General features: G+C 38.2%; 1 pseudogene; it reads left to right on the forward strand.

Annotated features, from left to right (window-relative positions):
* Positions 1–7,331: 7,331 nt before the first annotated feature.
* LOC129903934 (5S ribosomal RNA) lies at positions 7,332–7,450 on the forward strand (annotated as a pseudogene).
* The last annotated feature ends 6,656 nt before the right edge of the window (positions 7,451–14,106 follow it).

Here is a 14,106-nt window from a genome sequence, read left to right on the forward strand (position 1 = left end):
TATATCTAATTAACAATAATCTTTAAGTAAAGTATATCTTTTGTCTATTCAGCCAGCACAAATCCTATACTATATTCTTGGATTCTTATATGATATTTTGAACTTACGTTGAAAATGAATACATAAAATTCATGTAGGTTTTATGATTTTAAACTCAAACAATTATTGAACTATTTGAATTAGTTTATTTTAGGTGTTTTTAGGTATTTTCGTAATATTCGGATAAAAGATAAATAAATATTTATAATCCAAAAAGCACTTTATAATTAATGACGGACCCTTCCGTTAGAGGTCCCATCGGGTTGAACCTACACTAACTCCCACTAGAGAAAGTAGTTTTGTAGGAAGTTCAACTAATCGTGAATGATCAAAATGAGCTTTCTTTGGTTTAGTGAATGCTTTCTCTAAATTCTTAATTGCTATTAGCTTTTTCATGAATCATGTAGAACTATCCGAACATATGAGTGGAAAAGCTTACATACTAAATAAAGCTACTCGATTTTCTCTGATCAAGTATCCTGGGAAGAAATATAGACACCAATACTAAATGCAGAGAGCCTCTACAATTAATTTGTAGGAACCTTTACCTAAAGAGGCATTTATAATTCATATTTTTCTCATATTTTTTATTCATATATTACATATAAAGACTCAAATTAATGTAAAGATGGTTTTCCTGCTTTGTCGCTGTGAAAGTCTATGTAGTTCCGATTCTAAGATGCAAAAGAGTGATTTAAAAGTTATTGTTATTGGGCTTGTGCTAGCACGAGCGATTACATCTAGTGTTTTTCATAAAACTCTAACTGCTATAGAGATCATGAACTGAAAAGCTAGGTTTTCTTTGGGATTCAATGAATAAAAGGATACCCATTGATGAATTCCCACATACCTAGAGTGAAGACACTAGTTGAATTTTTGGGTTGAAGCTTTAAGTTGAAGAACCCTAGTTCTTGCTTAAGAGGAACCTTAAAAGAGGAGAACCTATTTAGGAAGTTATGCGTGAGAGAGAAGGGTTTAGATAGATAAAACTCCCTTAATCATCGTTAAAATAGGCTAAAATAATATAGTGTAGAAATTAAAAGAGTGGGAAAAGACCAAAAATAACTTGAAGAAAAATTGTCGGCATGTTCTATGATGGCCATCTACGGTCCATAGAAGGATCTATGAGACGTTGATGCTTCTCGTAGAAGTCAGATCTGATTTATTGAGTTTTGAGCTATGAGTCCTTTTTACAAATCATAACTACGATTTGTAAATGGAGTTCATAAGAATCAGGCTAAAATAGAGTTTTTGAAGTTGAAATCACAGTACCCATCTACGATTCGTAATTATTTTTATGACTCGTAGACTCCTTCCTTAGAAAGAAACTAAAATCTAAGTTTTAGTACTTTTCTCTAAGAGACCATCTACGACCCGTAAAAAGGGTTTATGAGTCGTAGACTCAACTTGTATAAGTCAGACTAAAATTCCCTATCTCTAAAGTAGATCTAAGGATCCTCATCTACAGTCCGTGGTTCCATCTATGCCCCGTAGATGGTTTTCATAACTCCCAAATTCCAGCAGACTTAGAATTTTTTTGAGCTTTCTGATCTGAGCTAGGAATTTTTAAGGTGTTACAATATCTCCCCCTTGGAAACATTCATCTTCGAATGGAGTCTAACTAGGCTGAAAAAAGTAAGAGAAAGGTCTGCAATCCCAAGACTGAAAGATAAACACCTAAACTAATGAAGTGATTGACTCCAAACTAAAACATGAAGACTGGGCTGATCTCATGAACATGTGTGGATACTGAGGCATGAGAATAACTAAAAGACATGAATCTGAATAGAATACTATGGAGGAACTCTTACCTTACACTGGGAATGAACTGGAAGGAAAGATGTAGGGGTACTTGGCCGTCATATCTGCCTTTGATTCCCAAATAGCTCCCTCAACTAACTGATTCCTCCAAACAACTTTCATTGAAGTGACTTCCTTGTTACACAACTTACGAACCTGATGGTCAAGAATATCAACTGGTATGTCTTCGTAAAGGAGACTCGTCTTTACACCAATACTTTTTAAAGGTACAAATAAAGTCGGATCACCAATGCACTTCTTCAATAAGGACACAAGATGCACTAATGCTAGCTCTGCTTCTAAATCTAACTCATAGACCACCTTGCCAAAATACCTTATAATTCTATAAGGACCAACATATCGGGGACTGAGCCTTTCTTTCTTAACAAACCTCATCATCCCTTTTAGTGGTGAAACTTTCAAATATACCAATCATCAACTACAAATTCAAAATTTCTTCTCCGCACGTCTGCATATGATTTTTGTCTGCTCTGGGCTGTCAACAACCTATCTCTAATAAGTTGAACTTTCTCCATAGCCTTATGAACTGACTCGGGCCCAATTAAAACCACTTCACAAACCTCAAATGACCTTATAGGAGACCTACACCTCCTATCATAAAGTGCCTTAAATTGTCACAACCCAACCTCGTAGGCCGTGACGGGTGTCCGAACTGGACACTCACATATACCTCTACTAACTATAAGTAAACCTGCCCCCTTTTTAAGTTATAATGCAACGATAGGCATGATAACATATGAGCCGACGAGGCTATCGTAACATATATGAACAACTGTACACACTTACATCTATCAGCCAGATACATGTCCACCGACCTCTAAGAGTAAGAACATTAACATAAGGTAGAACAGGGCCCCCGCCGTACCCGTAACCAATAAATATACACATCGAGGGTTAGTACCAAAATCTAGGCTCCAGTACAAAGGAGCGCTTCTGAACTAATAAGTGGGACTCCTATGCTGGCGGATCCTCAAGGTGTGAGTTTATACCTGCGGGCATGAACGCAGCCTCCCGAAGAAAGAAGAATCAGTACGACATATGTACTGAGTATGTAAAGCATAATTGGAAACATATCTGAAATAAAAAGAGCCGGGGGGATAAATTCGTTACTTAAGAAAACACTGTAACTATACTTTGTGAATCATAAAAACATGCATACTCATATTATACAATATAGTCGGCCCCTTTAGGGACTCGGTGAAACATATATTTGTAAGACCATCATAGGGCCCGGTGCCATTTTCACCTTATCATATCACATCACATCATCATATATATATACATATGTTCCCGGCCCTCTAGTGAGGGACTCAGTGAGTTGTTCATGTCATTGCATTATCATTTCCAGATATAGCGTACCCATCCCTTTAGTGAGGGACTCGGTGGATAATGCAGTGAACTGTGCACGATTATGTTTCTAGCCCGAGACTCGGTGATAAAAGGGTTACAGTATGCACGAGCAGAGTAGTGAGTAATATGCAATTTAAAATATTCTCCAAGACTTAATGAGATAATAAAATGCATTATCATTTAAAAATTAGGACGATAGTCACATTAAATATTTTTTGCATGCCACTATTGATCATATCAAAGAGCCTTAAAAATCGTAGGCATGATTCAAGACGATACAACATAACTTATAAAAGTCAAGGACATTAATTACTGGAGAATCTCTAAGAACAGGGATCATGAATCATATGAATAGAATTTCCTCAAAGCTCGTATTAATCCTTACTTGATCCTAGGACATGCCAAAAGAAAAAAAGGACATCTTTACATACTTACTACTTCCCAACGTATAGGAAAACTGGAGAAGCAATAGCTCAATTATTGGAAAAGTTCTAGCTTTAAGGAGTGAACAAGAGTCATTCTTTATACCACGATATAGATTATACCGACTTAGGATGGTTTGATATTTTCATATGAATCGAGGCAAAAGGACATAAGTTCTAGGAAAATAAAAACGTTAGCCATCCTAGTGTACTTAAGAATAAGAGCTTTTTGTAGACTTTGTGCATTCTTCGTCCATTGGCTTTCTATGGGTCATGCTAAAGAAGAAAGATAATAAGCTTCACATACCCTCTACTTTCCCTCATAGATTCATCATATACATATATCATCATGTACCGTACTCGGCCCATTAAGGGACTCATTGTTATCATCATATCATCAAATACCATACCCGACCCATTATGGGACTCGGTGTCATAACCATCATATCATCATACTTAATTCAAGACATATCAAGAGGGAAGAAGGGTAGCTTTACTTACTTGTGCCAAGAACATGCCAAGAGGAAGCTTCACATACCTTTTTAGGGATTAATTGAAATCTGACTTGCCTTGATACCTCCTTAACCTATTTGAAATGAAAGTAATACTAAGGTTAATAGTCTTTCACTTTCCAATATCCCACTCTACAACCAAGTACTAATAGGAGTCATTTCCTATCCATTACCCTTGACTAGTTTGTTACTAGTTCCGAAGCTACCGAAAATAGGGCAGCATTTCCCCTGAAACTTCAACATCCCCAAGATTTCAACTTAGCCATAATATCAAAAACCATACCAACAAAAACAACCATCAGAATATTTATAATTAAATCACTTCAACCTTACACAATACAACTCCAAACAACTAACTCCCAACTATGATACAAAAATAGAGTTTTTAATCTTTATTTCGTAAAATCTTTAACCATACCAAACAGAGGGTCGTGTGGATGCAACCAGCAGAAACCATACCCTTTTTAAAATATTTTAAATCCCTGCAATACGCAACCCCACCAGCTGCACCCGCTGCACCACAACAACAACACACTATGCGACTTCGATTTAGCTACTACGACTTTAATTTAGGTTGTTTTTAACATCAAGCATCCTTGTGAAATTTTTCCACTTTCAGCATCATTTAATACATGTAATATACTCATAACATCATCATAAACTCCAGTTCAAAAGGAAAACTCTTACCTTGCCTGGAACTCGTCAACCTCGTCGAAACTTACCTCGGAAGTTCCTTTAGCGTGCCTAAAAATTCTTGGCTGTTTGGTAACGTTTTGGGATGCTCCAAACCATAAATTTTCATTAATAACACCTTCATAACATCATGGTGCACCTTAGATAATTAATTCACAGAACAAAATCAGAAACTTACATTTTTTTTCCTCAAATCCGAAACTCTCTCTAGCTTGAGCCTTTCTCTCCTCTTACTAGAATATTTGGATAAAGTAGTAACTTAAGGGATAAGGATGACTAAAAGTCATCAACATATATATATATATATATATATGCTACTTTAAGGGGGACACATGTCATCCCCTAAGTGGTGACACATGTCAAGCCCTAAGTGGTGACGCGTGTCAATCCCTTATTGGGCCAACACACCCCTTTACTCCAATCATAGGATGCCATGTGGAATGTGTGTGTGTGGGGAGGTCCACCACCCTTGCTCCAGCTGCTGCCATGTGGTACTCCCTCATGCTACCATATGGCACTCTCTTTTCTCCCTCGTGGGTTCATAATCTCGTATTACTTTACGAACCTATGTAATCCTTTTTACATAAGTTTGGTATGTACTCCAGTAGCTTAATTATGTAATATTTCCAAGTTGGTAGCTTACATAAATAAGTCGAGTCCTACGACTCATTATTTGGTCTCCGACTTCTTCAAGATTCTTATAACTCTATTTCCAATCTTCTCTGCTATGGGGTATCGCATTCCCCTTTCCTTAGAGTTGTTTGGTAGCGTTATAGATTATCCGGATCACATGGTAAATTTAAGAGTTTAAGAGTTCTTAAGAAGCTTTAAGAAACTTTAAGAACCTTAAGAAACTTAAGAGGCTTACGATCCTTACAAGAAACTTAAGAGCATTTTAGGAGACTTAAGAACGCGTTCAAAGGTACAAAAGTACGGGGTGTAACATCCTTTCCCCTTTTAGGATATTCGTCCTCGAATGTGAATCAAAACCTTTTTTAAGATCTTATACCGACTATGGGGAAATTCCAGTCCATTGCAATAACCCATACTTTCATCAAGTAACCAATATAAAAGTTTCAAAAGTTGGGATTACCTGTAGACGTAGGGAATAGGTATAAATACTTATGTTTCCTCTTCCTTTCGGCTTCCCAGGTCATTTCTTTGCGACTCTGATTTTGCCACAATACCTTGATGGAAGCTATGTCCTTAGTTCACAATCCCTTACTCCGCCGATCCAGGATGGCGATTGGTTGCTTCTCGTAGGATAAATCCTTCGTGATGTGGGTATCCTCTGGGTATCCTCTGTGGGCTATACTAGGGACGAATCACCAACATACTTGCAAAGCATCGATAATTGGAAGACTGGATGTACTACTCCCGGATCCGCCTATAGGTCTAGCTCGTAGGTAACCTTGCCTATTTGGCGGAGAGTCTGATAAGGGCCAATGCATCTCAGACTGAGGTCCTCTTTCTTGCTATCTCTCATCACTTTCTCTATGGGCGACACTTTCGAGAGTGCTTAGTCATAACTTGAAACCTTAGAAATCGACATCGATTATCTGTGTATGACTTTTGTCGACTCTGGGCTGCTACTAACCTCTCCCGAATAATATTCACCTTCTATACCACCTATTGCACCATGTCTGGGCTTATTAGTCATGTTTTACTGACACCAAACCAACCAATTGGCAACCTACACTGTCTGCCATATAAAGTCTCATACGGGGCCGCCTGGATACTAGAATAATAGTTAATATTGTAAGTACTCTTGACAGGTGGTAGGCAATTGTCTGTGTTACCTTTGGGGTCAACTTTATAGGCTCACAACATATCGTCTACCGTGTAACTATCGAGCTTAGTTTGTCCATCAATCTGAGGGTAAAATGGTGTACGAAGACCTATCTATCTTCCCAGTATCTTTGCGGACTGATCTTCGGTAGTAAACTATAACTTGGGCTCCTTCATCTGGGACCATAGCTATGGGGACTCCGTAAGGTCCTACCACCCTCTTAACTTATAATTTCACACCTTCTCGACTGAGCAGCTAGTCTTTGATTGAAGAAGCATGGGCTGATATTGTTAATCTACGGGTAACATTCCCTCCAGAATCATCTGTCCATAGAGTGTGTAATGAGTCTTATAGCCAAGGTCGCATTGTGGAATCTTCGACCTCGTGTATTACTTTCTTCCTTCTTTAGATGACATCAACCGGTACCCTTACCTTTTGGTTTTTGCTTTTTGCCCCTCCGAGTTGGCTGCCAAGTGGTGTCGAAATTCCCCCACACAATGGCCTATATAGCTGTTCCATGGTTTGCCTATCATTAACTGGTATTATGTCAAAGAACTGTGGCGTACAAGTGCTTCATCTGTTAGTAATCAGCTAATCCTGCTTGTTTTGCTTAAGCCCTTTTTACTATACCCTTAACGTAACTTATAACACTCTAAGTGCATAATATTGTATCGTTTCCCTACCGCTAGTTTGGATTTTTCCATCTCGTGCGGTCATACCAGCACTAACGCACCAAATCCCACTAGAATTCTGAAGTTAAACGTGCTTGGGTGAGAGTAGTACTAGGATGGGTGACCCCCCGAGAAGTCCTCATGTCTCGTTTCATTGCAAATCTTTGTAATAATGTGCAAGGCACTCAACTTAGCCCAAGATTTACCTTAGCGCCGTCTCGCTAGTCTTCATATTTCGCCTTGCCCTTTCCTCTTTTATCTTACAACCGGTTTTAGGGTAGGTCTTTAGTTCCACCATGACCATGTCCTTTTTGGTCATTTAATTTAACTTCTCTTTGAATTTCTCTGTAATGTGTCCAAAATATCATAACCCCCTTTTCCTCATGTACTCTTCCGCTTGGTCTTATGTTGTATATATATTCGTAAGTTGCAAAACTACTTTTATACAACCGGTATGAGGTAGACACAATCTTTTTGTTTCTTGGTCCATCTTGCTTTGCATATCACTTCCATACCAGAGCTTGCTCGCACTAATGCTATTCTGTCCTACCTTTTTTTTCTCTTTCTTTTTTTTCCCTTGGGTACTCTTTGGTCTCCTTATTTCCTTACCGTAGGAGGTTTTCTATTCTTTCTCCTTGCTACCTGTATGTCATATCCTGGTGGCCAACAACTTTGTTGCCATGTCTTAATCTTTACTTAACCATGGCCTTACTACCCTTTACACGGTCCTTAGATCACTTCGTCTTACTCTCTTATTGTGTTCGCCCTTTTTTGTAAGCACTCATTTAGGGTCTCTGCTAATGGTTCTCCGTACGGTCTCAAATATCATGGCTTCTATCCATTTATCGCTGGCCTTTAGTCCTTGCTAACTCAAGCCATCATGGGATCTTGCTTGAAGTTTAAGCGTTCCCGTTAACATGTAATAGTGTCAGTCGACTTCATCTTACACTTATATTTCTCTTGTCCACTTTCCCCTTTTAGGGTGTACCCATGTCATCCTCTGTTTATTTTCAACTATTCATACACATATGATTCTGTTCTAACACATTTGACATACTGCACCATATCTACACCTTCTGTTAGATCATCTATACTTTAAGTTTCCCCTGTAAGAAACCTTAATACAACCATGGGGTGCTTAGAATTATCTATAACTAGTACCCAATCTAGTCCAAGTACGGGTACTCGAGTCATATAATTAATATAGTAGTTTATCCAGGGCCAAATTCCTTTCTTTCTTACCAGTGCTTAGCTAGCGCTCATAATCGTTTCAACTTCTCCATTCGGAAGTACTTGTACTCCAGTGACCCGTGTTTCTAGCCCTGCTATAACACTATCTTCATCCTAGTGGATACAACTTGTTCCTCTTAATGGACTCGCAATGCATCAATGGTTTTGCAGAGCTACCTTCCTCAACCTTGATGGGTCTTTATATTTTTCATGGGGGAATCACATATCCACAATACTTCTTTATATCTCATAAGCTCTTACCCTTGTCGGTTACCTGAGGTTAACTTCCAATTCTTCACAGTCTCATGTCAATTTTACTCTAATAATGGTCTTATCTTCTCGCCTTTTCATACTACACCTTTAGTTCGTAGCTATGTATTCCCCTTTTCGTCTGATACTCTTACTTAATGGATTGCGTCTATCTTGAGTGCTCCCTATAGTAGTCCTTCTATTCTTCCAGTCCATGTCCATTTTTTTGTTCCTGTGGAATTTCATGTTATTCCTGTATCATTTGGAACACTTTATTTCTGTATAATTCTTTTTCTCATTTCCATAACGTATTTGGTTCATCCATCTTTGTTCATATCATACCAGTCATGTCCTAGCACCCATTTTACCTCATAGCTCATTTTTCTACAGCTTGGTCTTTCGTGGTTCGTCACTTTTAGCATTCGTATCCTCGTCTACACATGTTATGACTTATTATTACACTGTTATCCTGCTTTCTTCTGGTTTACTCCTTTTAGTTACTCTTTCTTTCCTTTTGCTCGCTACCATTTCTGTTATCACATAACCTTTATTCGAAGCTTTCCTTGCAGAACTTGATAAGTCTTTCTTATTTGTTCTATGGCTCGCTTTTCCATTTCACACTTACCTTTCCATTCTTGTCACATGGACCACTTCATACCTTTGGCCACTTTCTCTCTAGGCCTTACTTATTTCCATAACGATCCTCGTTATATTTACCTCATATCCTGTCGTACTCCACCCCATAGTATAACACTTCTTAACCTTTTTCACGATTCTTACTATAGGTTAATTGTACTCGGCGAAATAAGCATACTTACCTTTTTACCCTTCTTAGTCAGTCTTATCCTTAATATCTCACAAGCTATCTTATTAATACATCCTATCTGTTATAATTATTTTTCCCCTGTACTCTTATCGTCATCACACTGTTACTTCTTTTAACTATAACTCATCACAATTGATCCTTGTGTACCAATTCAGTCAGTGCCTTAATATATATCACTCTATACCAATCTACCCATTTTCTCTTGATCCTCTTCTTAGGATCGCAAGTCTTTTCCAACTTCATTTTACCATATCAGTATCGACCTTCTAGTTACTATTGCCATCGGTTCAGCAATTACCTTATTTCTCGAGGTCAACCATACTCATAGTTTAGTCAAATCTTATCATTATGATGGACACGGCCTTTCAAGAAATATTACAACCCTACAGCTCATTCTCTTTTTTTTTCCAGAAATTTTTTGGCAGAGTTTCCTCTGTATTTCTTACTATCCCAAAACCTGCACGCAGAAAATGCCAACAATGCCTCACAGGGCCAGCACATATATCCATATCATATCATATCGCTGCCCCACAGGGCACCCAATATCAATAGTATGAAAATAGACTTATCTCGTATGTCCACTTGAACTACACCTGTTACACTTTCCTGTTTACTTTTCCTTCCAATTTCAACTTTGCATTTTATTCGTACTTCAATACCTTACCTGACATATATCTTTCATGCCTTTGCTTACCTGCGTGCTTCGTAACTTCCAATATCGTCAGTCACTTTCTTTTATCGATGTTGTTCTTCTGCTAAAATCACAGGTTAGTATGAGAAATTTCATTCCCTATGACTCGGCTTTATCGCACGATCTTAGACAAGAAAGAAAGGTAACATCCTAAATATCCTGTAGCCTCTTGCTTATAGATGTGGTGCACGACATACCGATAAACAGGACTCTACTAGACACAGTCTGTGGATATTCTAAGGAAGGACCGCTTTGATACCACTTCTGTCATGACCCAACCCCATAGGCCATGACGGGTGCCCAAACTGGACACTCGCATATACCTCTGCTAATTATAAGTAAAAATGCCCCCAGTTTAAGTTATAATACAATAATAGGCATGATAACATATAAGCCGACAAGGCTGTCGTAACATATAGGAACAACTGTACACACATACATATATCAGCCACATACATGTCCACCGACCTCTAAGAGTAAGAATAGTAACATAAGGCGGGAAAGGGCCCCCGCCGTACCCATAACCAATAAATATACACATCGAGGGTTAGTGCCAAAATCTAGGCTCTGGTACAAAGGAGCGCTTCTGAACTGCTAAGTGGGACTCCTACGCTGGCGGATCCTCAAGGTGTGAGTTTGTACCTGCGGGCATGAACGCATCCCCTCGAAGAAAGGGGGGTCAGTACGACATATGTACTGAGTATGTAAAGCATAACTGGAAACATATCTAAAATAAAAAGAGCCAGGGGGATAAATTCGTTACTTAAGAAAACACTGTAACTGTACCTTGTGAATCATAAAAACATGCATACTCATATTATACAATATAGCCAGCCCCTTCAGAGACTCGGTGGAACATATATCTGTAGGATCATCATAGGGCTCGATGCCATCATCACCTTATCACATCACATCATATATATATATATACATACATTCCTGGCCCTATAGTGAGGTACTCGGTGAGTTGTTCATGTCATTGCATTATCATTTCCTCATATAGCGTACTCGGCTCTTTAGTGAGGGACTTGATGGATAATGCAGTGAACTGCGCACGATTACATTCCCATCCTGAGACTCGATGTGAGAAGGATTACAGTATGCACGAGCAGAGTAGTGAGTAACCATATGCAATTTAAATCATTGTCCAAGACTCAATGATATAATAAAATGCATAATCATTTAAAAATTAGGACGATAGTCACATTAAATATTTTTCGCATGCCACTATTGATCATATCAAAGAGCCTTAGAAATCGTAGGCATGATTCAAGACGATACAACATAACTTATAAAAGTCAAGGACATTAATTACCGGAGAATCTCTAAGAACAGGGACCATGAATCATATGAATAGAATTTCCTCAAAGCTCGTATTAATCCTTACTTGATCATAGGACAATGCCAAAAGAAATAAGGGATATCTTTACATACTTACTACTTCCCAACGTATAGGAAAACTGGAGAAGCAATAACTCAATTATTGAAAAAGTTCCAACTATAAGGAGTGAACAAGAGTCATGCTTTATACCACAATATAGATTATACCAACTTAGGATGGTTGGATATTTTCACATGAATCGAGGCAAAAGGACATAAGTTCTAGGAAAATAAAAACATTAGCATCCTAGTGTACTTAAGAATGAGATCTTCTTATAGACTTTATGCATTCTTCGTCCGTTGGCTTTCTATGGGTCATGCCAAAGAAGAAAGAGAATAAGCTTTACATACCCTGTACTTTCCCTCATAGAGTCATCATATACATATATCATCATGTACCGTACTCGGCCCATTAAGGGACTCATTGTTATCATCATATCATCAAATACCATACCCGGCCCATTATGGGATTCGATGTCATAACCATCATATCATCATACTTAAGTCAAGACATATCAAGAGGGAAGAAGGGTAGATTTACTTACTTGTGCCAAGAACATGCCAAGAGGAAGCTTGACATACCTTTTTAGGGATAAATTGAAATCCGGATTGCCTTGATACCTCCATAACCTATTTGACATGAAAGTAATAATAAGGTTAATAGACTTTCACCTTCCAATATCCCACTCTACAACCAAGTACTAATAGGAGTCATTTCCTATCTATTACCCTCGACTAGTTTGTTACTAGTTGCGAAGCTACCGAAAATCAGGCAGCATTTCCCCTGAAAATTCAACATCCCCGAGATTTCAACTTGGCCACAATATCAACAACCATACCAACAACAAAAACCATCAGAATATTTACAATTAAATCACTTCAACCTTACACAATACAAACTCCAAACAACTAGCTCCCAACTATGATACAAAAATAGAGTTTTTAATCTTTATTTCGCAAAGTCTTTAACCATACCAAATGAAGGGTCGTGTGGATGCAACCAGCAGCACCCATACTGTTTTTAAAACACCTTAATTCCCTGCAACACGCAACCCCACCAGCTGCACCCGCAGAATGATAACGACAACACACTACGCGACTTCGATTTAGCTACTACGACTTTAATTTAGGTTGTTTTTAACATCAAGCATCCTTGTGAAAATTTTCCACTTCCAGCATCATTTAATACATGTAATATACCTCATAAAATCATCATAAACTCCAGTTCAAAAGAGAAACTCTTAGCTTGCTCGGAACTCGTCAACCTCGTCGAAACTTGCCTCAGAAGTTCCTTTAGCGCACTTAAAACTTCTTGGCTGTTTGGTAACGTTTTGGGATGCTCCAAACCATAAATTTTCATTACTAACACCTTCATAACATCGTGGTTCACCTTATTTAATTAATTCATGGAACGAAATCGAAAGCTTACCATTTTTTCCCCTCAAATCCAAAACTCTATCTAGCTTGAGGGTTTCTCTCCTCTTCTTCTCTTTTCTAGAATATTTGGATGAAGTAATAACTTAAGGTATAAGGATGACTAATATTCATATATATATATATATATATATATATATATATATATATATATATATATAGGCTACTTTAAGGGGGACACATGTCATCCCCTATGTGGTGACACATGTCAGCCACTAAGTGGTGATGCGTGTCAATCCCTTATTGGGCCAACACACCCCTTTCCTCCAATCATAGGCTCCCACATGGCATGTATGTGTGTGTGTGGGGGGGGGGGGGTTCCACCACCCTTTCTCCATCTGCTTCCACGTGTCACTCCCTTATGCTACCATGTGGCACTCTCTTTTTCCCCTCGTGGGTTCGTAATCTCGTCTTACTTTACGAACCTATGTAATCCTTGCTACGTAAGCTTGGTATGTACTCTAGTAGCTTATGTATGTAAGATTTCCAAGTTGGTAGCTTACATAAATAAGTCGAGTCCTATGACTCATTATTTGATCTCCAACTTCTTCCGAATTTTTATAACTCTATTTCCAATCTTCTCTACTATGGGGTATTGCATTCCCCTTTCCTTAGAGTTGTTTGGTAGCATTATAGATTATCCGGCTCACATGGTAACTCTTAAGAGTTTAAGAGTTCTTAAGAAGCTTTAAGAAACTTTAAGAACCTTAAGAAATTAAGAGGCTTATGATCTTTACAAGAAACTTAAGAGCCTTTCAGGAGACTTAAGAACGCGTTCAAAATTACAAAAGTATGGGGTGTAACACAAATGGAGCCATCCGAATACTGGAGTAGTAACTGCTGCTATAAGCAAACTAAATCAAAGACAAATGATCATCCTAATTAGCCTTAAAGTCAATCACACAAGCTCTCAACATATCCTCCAAGGTCTGAATAGTTTACTCGGCCTGGCCATCTATCCGCGTGTGAAAAACTATGTTAAGCTTAACCTGAATACCA

The sequence above is a fragment of the Solanum dulcamara genome, chromosome 1, assembly GCF_947179165.1.
Source record: "Solanum dulcamara chromosome 1, daSolDulc1.2, whole genome shotgun sequence".
Lineage (NCBI taxonomy): Eukaryota > Viridiplantae > Streptophyta > Magnoliopsida > Solanales > Solanaceae > Solanum > Solanum dulcamara.